We start from the raw sequence: 11,318 nt of genomic DNA on the forward strand, positions 1-11,318 counted from the left end.
GTACTTTGAGATGGGAAACACAGTAGTAATTCAAGTATCAGAGGGGTAGCCATGTTAGTCTGGATCTGTAAAAACAGCAAAGAATCCTGTGGCACCTTATAGACTAACAGACGTTTTGGAGCATGAGCTTTCGTGGGTGAATACCCACTTCGTCAGATGCAAGCTTTCGTATTCACCCACAAAAGCTCATGCTCCAAAACGTCTGTTAGTCTATAAGGTGCCACAGGATTCTTTGCTGCTTTTACAGCAGTAGTTGAGAAATGTAGTAGAATGAGGGCCCCACATATGACTTCACATAGAGCCCCACAGAAATTAGGGCAAGCCCTGCTGGGAAACATGGGTTCCTGAGCAACTGAATCAACACTGAAACAACAGCATTGTAGAATTGCTCCATGCTTACTAATTAGAACCAACTGTTTTTAAATGAAGCAAAATCAAAGCAGATTATTGAGATCCCTCCGCCTTATAGTTAATGTTTGATCGATAGGAGATAACTTTTTAAAAATTCAGACTGCTGAAGAATAGATAAATCCCATTTATATCCTCATTTCCCTAGGCCTAAAAGTAGGCAATATGAGTTAAGAAATAAGATATTACAAAGTGTACTTTAATGGGCTATTAATGCATGCCTATTGAAACTGTATGGTACAGAGCTGAAGGCCAAGTTGCTTCTGCCACCCAAGGACTACATTAATGGGCAACTAAAGAATTGCTTGAATCAGCTCATTGCTGGTGGAGTTATATTTTTTTTAAGTTCTTTTTATAGAAATTGTTTAGTATGGCCAACAGCATATTGCAGAAAAAATATTGTGCAGTAGAAAGATTTCTGGCAATAGTAAGATAGTAAAACTAGCAATAATTTTCCTTGACTACACTTCGCACTGTTCTCAGCAACACCCAAAGAAAACCATTTCTGGATAATTAAACACCTTCTTTAAAGCAAAGAATAAAAGTGATGCACCTGTGGATAAAACTATCTTAAAAGCTGTTTCCATAGTTTTGCCAGGAGAGGTATCTACACTGACACAGACCTAAAGAACTATGACTTTCATATGCCAGCACCTCTAGTTTCATTTTCAAGGGTTTTGGTCACGCTAATAGGTGTAGTAGCAGCTATTATGCAATTGAGATGGGACAGCAGTGTAAGGGATTTCTGGATTTAGCCACCTCTGCATTCCCAAAAGCAATGGCTCTTGAACAAGCCACAGGTGATAAAAAGGGGTCTCTTTAATGGTGAGTGAAACAACCCTTTCACCTGGGCAGTTAAGAAGTCTAAACTCCATTTTCAAGGACAACAAAAGGTAGAGACTAGAGGGAGCAAGGGAAAAATAAATAGTTTAATCCCTTTTAAAAGCCAGAGAAGAACAATCATCAGCTCAGTCTCCTTTTCACCAGCTACTACAGACTGTCTCCCACTTGGGGATACAGGTTTCTATAGTCTAGATTTCTCTCCAACACTCAGGAAAATCCTAGCACATACTGCCTGATATCTACCCCTGCTCAACAGATTAAAAAGCCTGGCATCTGCTAACCTAACTTCTTATATCCTCTTGATGAGGCACCACGCACAGCTGGTGTCTGTTTCATTCTCTGCTATAATCTCTTAAGTGACAGGAGACAGCTGAGGGCCTTCCACTGCTCAGAGAGAGATTTTTAACTTTTTCTCCGTCAGTACAGGGTCTCATCTTCCTCACCTACTGATCATAATTCCATTTGTGATTGTATATTGTCCCTGTGACATCTACAGCAAATGCTTACTGAGAAAAGTAATGTTAGAAAAGACTTGCTATATGTTAATGTGCATCTAATGTCCCCAGACAGGTGCATGACCCTGAGTCAGAACCGCTGGGCTTTGTGGAAGTGGAAAGCGGGCCTTTAAGGAGTGAGCTTCCCAGACACAGTCTGAGCAGGGTGCTTTGAAGCTTTTGATATTATGGGCAGCCAATTAGAATTGGACACTGAATGAAGCATAGCTCTTCCATGCTGCTTAATCCTGGAAGGTATTTAGGTATTATTGATTAAAGCAGGGGTAGGCAAACTTTTTGGCCTGAGGGACACATCGGGGTTCTGACACTGTATGGAAGGCCAGGAAGGGAAGGCTGTGCCTCCCCAGACAGCCTGGCCCCCGCCTCCTATCCGCCCTCTCCCACTTCCCATCCCTTGACTGCCCCCCCTCAGAAGTCCTGACCCATCCAACTCCCCCTACTCCTTGTCCCTTGATTGTCCCCTCCCAGAACCCCCTGCCCCAACCACCCCCTGGGACCCCACCCCAATCCAACCACCCCCTGCTCCCTGTCCCCTGACTTTCCCCCAGGACCTCCTACCCCTTATCCAACCTCCCCGGTCCCCGTCCCCTTACCATGGAAGGTATTTAGGTACCTAACTTCTATTGAAGTAGGAGCCAGGCACATCACTGTGCAGTCTAGAGCACCAGGGCAGGCTGGCAGCTCACAAACCATGCTGCCCAGCAGGAGCTCGCAGACCCACCACCCAGAGTGCTGGCGGCGTGGCGAGCTGAGGCTCCGGGGCTATCCTCCCTGGCCAGGAGCTCAAGGGCTGGGCAGGACAGTCCTGTGGGTCGGATGTGGCCCATGGGCTGTAGTTTGCCCACCTCTGGATTAAAGCAATGGGTTAGAACTTAGCTTTGCCACAGACTCCATGTGTGACCTTGGAAAAGTCACCAAGAGCTAGATCAATAGGCTCAGCATTGCGGTGTCTGAGTTAGGTGCCCAGGCTCTCCACACAATGCCTGGGAAAAGTTAGGTGCCTAAGAATGGGATCACAAAAGCCATCAAGCTTGCCTTGCCACCCCTCCTTCTCCAGCTCCCAGCCCCAGTCTCCTTGCCCAGCCAGTCCCAGTTTCTCTCCTCTACCTCTCCCATTTCAGTCCCACCAACTCCTCGTCCCACTCTACTCCTTTCCCTCACGCAAATCTAGGCAGATTTTCATGCGGATGGCAAGAGGCACACCCAGGAATTGACATAGAAGCCTTCTCTCTCCCTCCCCACCAAATTTCATGTCCCTGCTCCAAAGCATGGGGGCTCTTGAACTGTTCAGAGATAAGATTGCCAAATTTTAACATTGAAAGACAATTATTTTTCCCAAGTCTCATTCTCAAAAATGGCTCAACTGTTTGGCTGACATTTTTTCCAAAACATTCAGCCTGAGGCACACATCTGGCATGGAAAATTTTAGCTCAAACAGTTAAAGTTTGGCAAAGTTATAAGCAACTGAATACAGGATCTTATAATGGGAAGTGTCAAGCAACGTGTAACAGGAAGTGTTACCAGTCCCATCTATAACTTAGTGTCCAGTATTATTTATGGAGTGAGGAAAGGAGAGGTGGAGGGAAAGGTTGTGATAATTAGCCTACAAATTTACCCAAATTTTGAGCTCTACTGTGAAAAGTGAGTGAAAGTTCTTAAAATATCACAATCACCTATAACAATAAATGTTGATGGGAAAAGGTGCAAAAGGGAGAGACTGAATTAGTACAAACAAAAAGGCCTTCTGGTGTAATACAAGGATTGTGTAAAGATTATGTCTGATAAACAAGAGAAGCATAGGTCCCGAAATGAATGGACCAAACTTAGTGTGTCAAAAATTAGGCCTAATTAGTGAATAATGAGGGGATGGGCTATTCCAGCCACCACTTCCTTTTGGGTTTTTATAAAAAAAAAAATTAAAAAAGAAAAACTTTTGAGGGAAAACTAGCAGAAGCAGCAGCTGTCTTACAACAACCTCTGCAGCAAGCTTTATCACCATGGCTGCTATTCTTACTGTCTCCTGGGATTTACCGTAATATTGTTGGGCCTTCATCAGCCTGATCCTGAGAGAAGTCCTGATCAGACCAGGCCAGAGAAAGAGACCCAGATGACATTGCTGCTTCCACTTACTTTGATTAAATCACAACCACCACCTGGATCGTAAGACTTTGTTACTGCCTCACCTCCTGTGTATCTTTTTCTTCCCTACCTAATTTCTTCTCTTTCTTAGCCATCTCCTTTTTCCTTCTGTCTAGTAAGGAGTCTGCCTTAGCCAGCCAAGATGATATATTTTGCAACACTGCTGTAAGCCAATGATCAGAGAGGGCAGATAAAAGCCAAGTCATACATAGCCCAATGGTGATACAAGTTTACCAGATCCTGACATGGCTAATAAAAGTATGTGTAATCCCTATGTTTCTCCAGCGGGGAGGCTGCAAATCAAAGTCAGCACCAGAGAGAGAAGCTGCATTTTCTACCTTTGCTGGTGTGTGGAGGAATGGACAGGAGTTTAACAATAACTTCAGCCCTTTCAACTAACTTCTTTCTCTTTTCCCTAAAGATGGAAAAACCCGTCCTTTAATACCATTTAAGAGACTGTCAAACAAGAGGTGGTTCTTTCCAAAAACTCTTTGGCTAAAGGAAAAGGGATCCGGGGATATGGCTGAAATTAAGGCCTTATTTAATTCTGCATATTTTAAATGTTTTAATTATTTTTCCTCATTTTTCTAAATTTTAATTAAAGTTTTAAAAGAATTCTTAAGGGATGTTTGCCATGGTACCAGCAGGCTGAGATCCAACAAACCCCGTTTAAAACTGTAATAGGGAACCGTTACTGGAAGGGGCGGCTCTAGGCACCAGCAAGGCAAGCACATGCTTGGGGCAGCCCATTTGCAGGGGCAGCAGGGATCCAGCATGGGAGATGAGAACCAACACGGGGCTCTGGGAGCTGTAGTTCCTTGGTTAGCTCCCTGCCTATAGAGCCAGCCCTGGAGCAGGGAAAGAACAACATTTCCCAGCTTTCCCCTGGCTACTACCAACTGGAAAGGAAGCGGGGGGATCTCACGCTGTGAATGGAGAGCTTCATTGTGAAGGGTAGGGATCCCATATTTTAACATTCAAAAAATAGGACACTCCACGGGGAGGGAGGGTCGCCCCACCCTGCCACCATCCACTCCCTCCAACTGCCTCCCACAGAAACCCCAACCCATTCAATGCCCCCTGCTCCCTGTCCCCTGATCACCCCCTCCCAGGACCCCTACCCCTAACTTACCGCCAGGACCCCACCCCCTAAGTGCCACTAGTCCTTGTCCCCTGATTGCCCCCTCCTGGGACTCCTGCCCCTAACTGCCCCTTGGGATCCCACCCCCATCTATGCCTCCCTTCTTGTCCCCAATGGCCCCCTCCTGAGACCCCCCCCCAAATCCCCTCCTAGGACCCCACATCCTTACCTGTCCCCTGACAAACCCCTGGGACTCCCATGCTTATCCAACCAAGTCAGATAACCTTAGTCCCAGATTTGGACCTTAGCGTCCAAAATATGGGGGTTAGCATGAAAACCTCCAAGCTTAGTTACCAGCTTGGACCTGGTACTGCTGCCACCACCAAAAAATTAGAGTGTTTTGGGGCACTCTGGTCCCCCCGAAAACCTTCCCTGGGGACCCCAAGACCCAAATCCCTTGAGTCTCACAACAAAGGGAAATAAATCTTTTCCCTTCTCCCCCCTCCAGGTGCTCCTGGACAGATACACAGACACAAGCTCTGTGAATCTAAACAGAGGGACTCCCCCCCTCCCTGTTCCCAGTCCTGGAGAACAGAGTTACCGAGAGTTAATCTCTCTTTCCCCCCTCACCCAGAGGGTATGCAAAGTCAGGCGAATAAATCTAACACACACAGATCTCCCTCTGACTTCTTCCTCCCACCAATTCCCTGGTGAGTACAGACTCAATTTCCCTGAAGTTTCCCACTAAGAAAAACTCCAACAGGTCTTAAAAGAAAGCTTTATATAAAAAAGAAAGAAAAATACATACAAATGGTCTCTCTGTATTAAGGTGACAAATACAGGGTCAATTGCTTAAAAGAATATTGAATAAACAGCCTTATTCAAAAAGAATACAATTCAAAGCACTCCAGCAACTATATTCATGTAAATACAAAACAAAAAACCATGTTTGTACTTACAATTTGGAAACAGAAGATTAGAAAGCAAGAAATAGAAATCACTCCTCATCCGAGAGAGCATACAGGCAGACAGACAGAGACTCAGACACAACTTTTTTCCTCCACCCAGAGTTGAAAAAATCCTGTTTCCTGATTGGTCCTCTGGTCAGGTGCTTCAGGTGAAAGAGACATTAACCCTTAGCTATCTGTTTATGACACCCCCTCCCAGTACCCCTACCCCTAACTTACCGCCAGGACCCCACCCCCTAAGTGCCACTAGTCCTTGTCCCCTGATTGCCCCCTCCTGGGACTCCTGCCCCTAACTGCCCCTTGGGATCCCACCCCCATCTATGCCTCCCTTCTTGTCCCCAATGGCCCCCTCCTGAGACCCCCCCAAATCCCCCCCTAGGACCCCACATCCTTACCTGTCCCCTGACAAACCCCTGGGACTCCCATGCTTATCCAACCACTGTCTGTCCCCTGAGTGCCCCCCCGAACCCCTGATTCATCTAACCCCCCCCTCTCCCTGCCCCGATTGCCCCCCTGAACCTCCACCCCATCCAACCCCCCCTGACCCTTGACTGCCCCTCTGGAATTCCCTACCTCTTCTCCAACCCCCCAGTCCCCCTACCATGCCACTCAGACCAGCATGTCTGGCTCCGCGAAGTGCCAGACAAGCTGCTACATACATGCTGGCATGCTCCCCCATGGAGCCACAGCCCCACCCCAGCACCTGCCTTCCAGATTTGAACACCTCAACATTCAGGAGTGCTCAAGATCAGTTTGGGCAGCTGTTACTTCATTTCTCCCTGTCAAGGTTCCTTCCCCACTCTGAACTTTAAGGTACAGATGTGGGGACCTACCTGGACATGTCTAAGCTTAATTACTAGCTTAGATCTGGTATCACTGCCACCATCCAGAATTTTCAGTGTCTGGATCACTCCCTGTCTCACCAAAACCTTCCCCTCCCTGCGTAGCCTTGAGAGACTCCTTCACCAATTCCCTGGTGAGTCCAGATCCAATCCTTTGGATCTTAAAACAAGGAAAAATCAATCAGGTATTAAGAAAAAGGCTTGTAATTAAAGAAAAGAAAGGTAAAAGAAAACCCTCTAGGAGAGATTAGCATACCAGCTACTCTCACAGACAACAAATTCAAAACATAGAGGATGTTCCCCTGGGCACAAATTTAGTTACACAAAAAAAAATACCCAATTTGATTCTCTCTCTAATTGCATAAGACAAGTTACAAAGAAATAAACATAAACCTATTTATTCCTTCCTAAACTTACTGCTCTGATAGGAGGCTGGTTCCTTGATCTTATTCACTCCGGCTGAAACTGAAACTCCCAACAAAGGAAAAACTCCCCTCCTTCCTTTTGAAACATCTTGTTCCCCCATTGGTTCCTCTGGTCAGGTGTTAGCTAGGCTAGGTGAACTTCTTAACCCTTTACAGGTAAAAGAGGCATTAACCCTTAACCATCTGTTTATGACATGCCCCCCAAATCCTAGAAACTTAGAATAAAATTAACTCTGGGAAACTTTCACGGGAGAGTGCATCAGCTACTTTGTTAGAAGCTCCTGAAATGTGTTGAATTTCAAAATCAAAATCTTGGAGAGCTAAACTCCATTGAAGAAGTTGTTTCCCTTGGCAGTATGAAGCCACTTTAGAGCAGCATGGTCGGTTTGAAGCTGAAAACGCCGTCCCCAAACGTATGGGCGTAGCTTTTCCAGGGCATACACAATGGCGTAGCATTCTTTTTCATTGATTGACCAGTGGCTTTCCCTCTCAAATAGTTCCTTGCTGAGAAACATGACAGGATGAAATTCTTGATTCGGTCCTTTCTGCATTAAAACTGCTCCTACACCATGCTCAGATGCATCTGTGGTTACTAGGAATGCTTTGTCAAAGTCTGGGACCCTTAGCACAGGGTCAGACATGAGTGTTGCCTTAAGCTGGTTAAAGGCCTTCTGACAATCAGTTCACTTAACTGCATTTGGCTGTGTCTTTCTGGTCAGGTCTGTTAGTGAGGTAGCGATTTGGCTGTAGTGTGGTACAAATCGCCTGTAATATCCGGCCAAGCCTAAGAAGGATTGGACCTGTTTCTTTGACTTTGGGACAGGCTACTTTTGGATAGCATCCACCTTGGCCTGTAGGGGATTTATCGTTCCTTGACCTACCTAGTGTCCAAGGTAAGTCATTCTGTTTTGGCCTATTTGACACTTTTCAGCCTTAACAGTTAGTCCTGCCTGCCTGATGCGTTCGAAGACTTTTTCCAGGTGCTCCATGTGTTCTGCCCATGAATCAGAAAAAATGGCCACATCATCGAGGTAGGCAACTGCATATTCTCCCAATCCTGCTAGGAGACCATCTACAAGTCTTTGGAAGGTGGCAGTTGTATTTCGCAGCCCGAAAGGAAGCACATTAAATTCATACACCCCTGCATGGGTGATGAAGGCTGACCTTTCCTTGGCAGGTTCATCTAGCGGTACTTGCCAGTACCCCTTGGTTAAGTCTAATGTAGAGATGAACTGGGCACGTCCCAATTTCTTCAATAGCTCATCCGTGCGTGGCATTGGTAGTTGTCGGGACGAGTTACAGCATTTAGCTTACGGTAGTCCACTCAAAAGCATATTTCTGCATCTGGTTTGAGAACTAGAACAACTGGAGATGCCCATGCACTGTTAGAGGGGCGGATTATACCCATCTGTAGCACTCTTTGGATCTCCCGTTCTATAGCATCTTGGGCATGAGGAGACACCCGGTAGGGTGGGGTTCTAATTGGGTAAGCATTACCTGTATCAATGGAGTGGTATGCCCATTCAGTCCGTCCTGGGGTAGCTGAGAACATTGGTGCGAAGCTAGTGCACAGCAACTTGATCTGTGGCTGCTGCAGACGTTTCAGGGTTGTGGAAAGGTTCACCTCTTCCAAGCCACGGTTACTTTTTCCTTCATAGTAGACACCTTCAGGCCACTCAGCGTCATCTCCTCCCTGGGCTGTAAACTGACAAACCTGTAAGTCTCTGGAATAAAAGGGCTTGAGAGAATTAACATGGTACACTTTAGGCTTTAGGGTTGAGGTGGCGAATGCTATGAGGTAGTTAACAGCTCCCAGGCGCTCTTGGGCCATGAATGGCCCTTCCCATGACGCTTCCATCTTATAGGCCTGTTGCACCTTCAAGACCGTAACCTGGTCCCCTACTTTGAAGGAACGTTCTCTGGTATGTTTATCATACCAGGCCTTTTGCTCTTCCTGAGCATCCTTTAGGTTTTCTTCAGCAAGGGCTAAAGAGTGTCGGAGGGTGCTTTGTAGGTTGCTTACAAAGTCTAGAATGTTAGTTCCTGGAGAAGGCATAAACCCCTCCCATTGCTGCTTCACCAACTGCAATGGCCCCTTAACCTCGTGGCCATACACAAGTTCGAATGTTGAAAACCCTAAACTGGGATGTGGTACAGCCCTAGCAAAAAGCAACTGCTGCAACACTAGGTCCCAATCACTGGAGTGTTCATTTACGAATTTACGTATCATGGCCCCCAAAGTTCCATTAAACCTCTCCACCAGGCCATTGGTTTGATGGTGGTAAGGGGTGGCAACCAAGTGATTCACCCCATGAGCTTCCCACAGATTTTTCATGGTCCCTGCCAGGAAATTAGTTCCCGAATCTGTAAGGATGTCGGAGAGCCAACCTACCGTGGCAAAAATGTTCACCCCAGAATGACCCCTGGGATGACCATGGGATAAGCTCAAGAGCTTTCCCCGGTACTTAGTTGGAACTACCAACTGTCTTTGAGGAAGTCAGTCTTCCTGGTGTCCACCAGAAAGAGTCTCCTTGTATAAAAGTCCTTGTTCTACAACAAATCAGGATTGGTTAGAAGAGCTGAGAGGCGGTTGGGTGCTCCGTGCTGCCACCCAAGCTTTCTGAAGGCTGTCAACTACTTACTGCTCAGCCTGGAACTGTTCCCTTGAACAGTTCCTCCTTAGACTGTGGACTTGGGCTTGGTCCCTGTGGAAGCGATGTAGGTGATGGGGTTGTTTTCGTTGATTGTGAACCGCTGTCTGCTGGTGCACTATGTGATATTTCAGGCTCTGGCTGAGCCTCTTGGATAGGGTTGTCCGCTGGTTTTGCCAGTTCAGACCTGCTGATGCCCTCTGGTGTTGGAGTTGTAGATGGGTTTGCAAGCGCTGGAGTCAGTGCTAGCAACGGTTCTGGTGCTGGTTGCTTTGCCAGTTCCGGTTCTGGGACTGGATTCACTATGGCTGTAGCATTCATGGGTAGAAGATCCGGTTCCACCACCTCTGTCTGGGTCTCTGGTAACACAGACAGGGTGGATGGCTCAGGAACAGGGATGGGTGTGGAAGCTTGCTTGGCCTGGCTGCCTTTGACCTTTCGCACCCTCTTGGCCAGCTTCACATGGTTGGCCGAGTCTTCCCCCAGTAGCATGGGGATGGGATAATTGTCATAGACTGCAAAAGTCCACAGTCCTGACCAGCCCTTGTACTGGACAGGCAACTCAGCTGTAGGCAAGTTTAAAGATTTTGACATGAAGGGGTGAATTGTCACTTGGGCCTCTGGGTTGATGAATTTGGGGTCCACTAAGGATTGGTGGATAGCTGACACTTGTGCCCCAGTGTCTCTCCACGCGATAACCTTCTTTCCACCCACTCTCAAGTTTTCCCTTCGCTTCGAGGGTATTTGAGAGGCATCTGTGCCTGGGAATCTTTGGTGTGATTGTGGTGTAATGAACTGTAATCAGTAAAAGAGGCATTAACCCTTAACCATCTGTTTATGACACTCCCAAATCAAATATACTGATCCACTGTAACTTGCTGCAGAAAAAGTAGGATCAAATTGAGCAAGAAATACTTCCCAGTGGTTATTAGGACTGGAATTGCTATTTTCAACAGCCATTGCCTTTTTTTGTTTGTTTAAAAGGAAGACAGTGATATTGCATTGGCAAATTCCCCATAGAATGAAAGAAAGTGGAACAAAAGAATAAAGGCACCTCAACTTTTCTTCATTTATGGAGGACAGTCTTATAATATGCATCCAGATATCCTCCAGTCACACAAGCTGAAAATTGTTCCACTTAACTGTAGTTCTGTAACCATATGGGAACCAATCCTGTCTGTGTTCTGTGCACATCCAAAACTCCTGCTGAATGACCTGCCCTGGGAGAGAGTTACCAGTGACCCAGGGCTGCGGTGGAACGAGAGTATAGGTGGGGGCAGGGGGAGAGTCCAGGGCTGGGGCCACAGAAGGTGTGGGGGGAGGCGGGGCAATGGTGGAGGGTAAAGGAGGAGCCCAGAGCTGGGGAGCCAGGGGGTGTGGGTGTGGGGGGAGAGCCCAGGGCTAGGGCAGCAGGGGGATGCGGTGAAGAGCCCAGGGCTGAGACAG

This window comes from Gopherus evgoodei, chromosome 6, assembly GCF_007399415.2.
Source record: "Gopherus evgoodei ecotype Sinaloan lineage chromosome 6, rGopEvg1_v1.p, whole genome shotgun sequence".
Taxonomy (NCBI): domain Eukaryota; kingdom Metazoa; phylum Chordata; order Testudines; family Testudinidae; genus Gopherus; species Gopherus evgoodei.